Genomic DNA, 4,914 nt, shown 5'->3' with positions numbered 1-4,914 from the left:
TGATCTTGAAATTTTTGGCCGAAAGGATTGGGTCTAGAGATAAACGATGATATATCCATACCATGGATCTAAAGTGCTCACTAGAAACAAGGATTCGTCCGCAATGGGCTCCTCCGCCACAGTTTCCGTGTCAGCACACGGGAAGTCACACATCAACTCCGCAAAAAAATAAAGATTTCTTTGACTTAGACTTTTCAAATTCTAAATCGAACTCCTGCAGGATCACAATCCATTTGGAGTACTTGCCCCATAGCAATTGTTTGGTCAAAATATAGATCATAGGGTTTCAATCGGAAATTACACATAGTTTTGCGTAGTAAAATGTAATGACGAAAACGTTCGACAGCTTGAACAGCTACCAATGCCAATTTCTCCACATGTGAATATTTTAGTTCAGTTGAATCTAAAGTTCGACTAATGTAATATATCACATGTTCACTACCGAATTCATCTTCCTAAACTAACACCATTCCAATGGTGGAATGCGAGGCAGCGAGATATAAGAAGTAGTCCTAGTTGTAGTTGGGAGGATGCAATAATGGTGCATGGGTCAAAGTGTGTTTTAGTGCATCAAAAGATATGTCAACTATCTCATTCCAAAAGAATGGAGTATTCTGTTTCAACAACTAGGTAAAACCCTTTGTGATCTCGGCGTAGTTAGTAATGAATCGACGTAAAAATTTTTCTTTCCCTTGCAAACTTTGGAGTTGGCGAAGACTCGAAGGAGTAGGCAATTTGACAATAGCTTCAACCTTCGAGGGATCGACGCGAATTCTGGCTTTCGAAACAACAAACCCCAGTAACCGACGCGTTTCTATACAGAAAACACACTTGTGTGGATTCAACCTAATTCGATAATGCCTACACCTCATAAAGATTTCTCATAAATGGATGAGATGATCAGCTCGATGTAATGAATGAGCAGGTAAATCATCGAGATAGGGTTGCACAATGTGATTGATTTCATGAAACGCGTAAGACATGGCTCTTTGAAAAGTTGCCCCGGCGTTCGTGAGCCCAAAAGGTAATTTGCAATAAGGAAATGTCCCCCAAGGACAAATGCAAGCTGTTTTTGGTTGACCAACAGGTAGAATATTTAGTTGATTATATCCGGAAAAACCATCCATGAAGGAGAATATTTCACTGTCGGCAAAATCATCAATGATTTGATCGATATAGGGAGTTGGGTAATTGTCTTTTGGATAGGCTCGATTAATATCCCTATAATCGATACATATTCTTATTGTTCCTTGCTTTTTGTTAATAGGAACAATATTTGATACCCAATTTGTTAACAGAATTGGATAAATGAAACCTGCTTTAAGTAATTTTTCAACTTCTGCTTTAATAGTAGCAGCTTTTCACGGGTGGATCTGACGCAAATGTTGTCGGACGGGTTTAGCATCTGGGTAAGTTTTGATTTCATGAACAACAATTGTTGGGTCAATTCTTGGCATTTCCTCATATGACCAGGCAAACACGTCACAGAATTCTTGAAATAGGGCCTTATATGTTTGAATTTCATTTTCCGTACATGAGGCACCTATATGAATGTTTTCAACAATTCCAGGCTTAACCGAAATATCAATAGGAATAGTTCGAGAAATGTTTCCCAAATTTAACTCAGAATCAGGATTATTCATTGGATTCTGAGGTTCCTTGACATATTTAGTCATAAAAATAGATGAAAAATCATTTTCAAAGCGATCAATCTGAGGTAAAAACGAAGATCTATGATGAAGATCTTCCCATGGTAAATCATCAAGACACAAGATTGCACGAATTTTCTCATCAGTGTGAAAAAGTTCGGAAAACGTTGTTGAATCTAAGTTTGATGTTGAAAGTGATTCTTCATGGGCCACATTCATTAAGTCAATTTCGGTTGAAGAAGGGTCGGAAAACGACTGCACGACCTGATACGCAATTTCATATGGACTCAAAGGCATAACATCACCAAATGAATCTATCTCAAATTTGGAAGGTACGATCCAAGGATCATCATAAACAATAGTGTCTAATGAAATCATATGAATGGTTGCAGTAGAAGACGATGCATTGATAGGAGGAAAAGGAAAAGTTCCTAGTAAACCATAATATTTAACTAGTCCTACTCCAACATCCTTATAAGGGATAGTTGTTTTGCTGACATGCTGGATACTTTCAGAAGAGGCTGGGTCAGATGAAAAGTAAGTTAGCTGGTCTATAGTTATGATATTTCCATTATGAGGGAACTTTATAAGCCGAAAGACCGATGAAACAATAGTTATCATAGCATAAGACCAACTACGACCCAAGAGAAGGTTGTAATCTGGAGGGGCATCAACCACCTCCACATCTAGATTAACAGTTTTGTCTTCTACCCATATAGGTAAATCCTATAGAATGTTAAAAGGATGGAACCCACAACCATCAAAGACCCTTAGAATCGTCAGGGATTGATTAAGTGTATGAGAACCAAGCGATCTCCCACACTGGATCAACATAATACACGTTGAGGCTCCCTCATCAATCACATTCCTATAACAAGGTCTGTTTTTGACTAACACTTGAATCTGGAAAGCCATTTGATGAGGTAAGCAAGGTGTACTATTTTCTAGATCGAAAATTATAAGGTTCGAGTCTTGAATGTCAACATCTCCTATAGCCGACAATAGCAATTTACGTTGTGCTGGACATGATTGCAGCACCTCCAAAGCCAACATTGCTGAAGATGAAATAGCCAAATCTTCAACAATGTTATAGTTCTGAGCCGCTCTCGCATGTGGATTGAAAGCGGACTTTCGAAGTATACCCTTGGCGGGCGGTTTGATTACTAAGTCTGGGTTAGGTTTCTCGTTCTGTAGTGGATCAGAACCAGGAGTTGAAGTTGATGGGCTCGAATTAGAAGATTCTGCTTCCTTACCACCAACAGGACTTTTACTTCCATAACCTTGCGATCGTGTTGCAATAATAACATGGAACATCATCATTATGGTTTCTTCTGAGGCATTTGAGGAAGAACTTATCATCTTACTGTCTTGACTAGGAAAAGGATACTTCAAAAAAGAAGGCGTTTGGGAACCTTTGACAATTTTCGCAACCTCAGCGTGATGAGGGCAGTCTCTTGTAAAATGCTCTTTGTCACAAATGAGACAAGGATAACGAGGTTTGGGTTTCTCGTCAGTTGATTCCATTTTTTCTGGTTTCTCTTTCGAATTTTTATTTGTTCTATCTTTCTTCTTCCCTTTCTTTTTACCGCCAGATTTTGATTTGGCTATAGATGACTCTACAACATGAATATCGGCAGAAATTTCTGTGGAAGAATCTCCTGTCAGGGAATCTAGTAAAGTTATGATAGGAGAAAAATTCTTGGAATATTTCTTCTTACTTTTGGTATTAACCGTACCAATCATACCATCAGTGACATGAGACCTTGAAGGAGCTGCAGTTATTTGATTTTGTTTAGGAAGGTGGGGGATTTTCTCGTGTAACGTACCTAATAGTGTATAAACTAAGTCAAGGTACTGAGTTTGAGCAATTACTTGCTCTTCAGTAACGACTCCTGCCTTAGCAACATCCTCAGTGATTTTTAGTAATAAAGATTTGACAAACCATTCAGCTAAGATCTGATCCGGAATAAAAACTTTCACTAAACGAAGTTGACGTCTCCATTCATGAATGTGATCTGAAATGTAAGTGGACGTTGACTGTTTTAATGAAGTTAATAATTCCGTGCCATTGTCATATCTGACTAGCAACTGAAAATGAGTTAAAAACGAAGTAGTTAACTGACTAAAGTTATAAAAAGTGGCTCGCGGTAACTCAATGTACCACTTGGCCTCAACACTAATTAGAGTTTGTTGGAAAAGATTTAAACGGATTGAATCATCTGAAATGGAGTTAGACGCACACCAGAGGTGATAAGTCATCACATGGTTCGACGGGTCCTCTCTTGATTTGCCTTCAAACTTAGGAATATCACTAGGCAACTTATTCGGCATTGGCGGCCAAAACAGAAGATAGTTATTTGGATCGTTCGTAAGGCGCAACAAGTCAGGCATGTCCAAAGTTGCAATGAATGGGAACTGACGATTAGGGTCCCTGAAACCCTGAGTCATGAGACCAGCGCCAGGAGGAGGATATCCAAGATAACTAGGAATTGGAATTGCATTTGGGATATTATATCCTCTTGGAAAACCAGGATTAATCGGACCATACTGGGGTTGTTGAGGTTGTTGATATGTATTTCCAGGGTACGGTTGATACTGATAGACTTGGCTGCTGCACAACAGGACTGAATTGGTACTGTCCCTGGTACGGTTGATAAGTAAATTGAGGTTGACTTGTGACAACCGTACTTGGACCAGGTTTTCCTATAGGCATTTGAACCGAAGTTTGAATTGTGGATCCAGACTGAGGTAAAGATGCTTGGGGAGTTGATACAGGAACAGTAGAAACCAGAGCTTTCGATACTCCAGAAGTAGGTGGGGTAGATTGAACAAATGTTGCAGCAGTTGTTTGAGGCGGAGTACGAGGCGTACTAGGCCTAGGCTGAGAAACTATAGAAGGTGTAGAAGTTTGAATAGTAGACTGGACAGGTTGCTGGGGTGAACCAGAAACCAAAGTTTGTCTAGTTTGAGATGACAATTGCACATTCGGTTGCAAGATCTGTTGAGATTGAGATGGATCCCACACTAAATTCATTCTGGGATATGGACCCATAGTAGGTTGAGAATATTGAGGACCATAACTGGGTTGAGGGTAGGGTTGATAATTCAAAGATACATTTCTAGCTCCTTGGACAAATGATTGACCAGAAGGTGGTTGGAAACCTTGGATTGGGTACTAACCTTAAGGTTGATAACCTTGAGGCACGTACTGATACTGGGGTTGACCTTGAGGAATGTGCTATCCCATAGGTATATACTGTCCTTG

This window comes from Pinus tabuliformis, chromosome 6 (genome assembly GCF_031772625.1).
Source record: "Pinus tabuliformis cultivar Carrire ecotype Pingquan chromosome 6, CPIR1, whole genome shotgun sequence".
In the NCBI taxonomy this organism is placed as follows: domain Eukaryota; kingdom Viridiplantae; phylum Streptophyta; class Pinopsida; order Pinales; family Pinaceae; genus Pinus; species Pinus tabuliformis.
Note: the sequence above shows the minus strand (reverse complement) of the source record.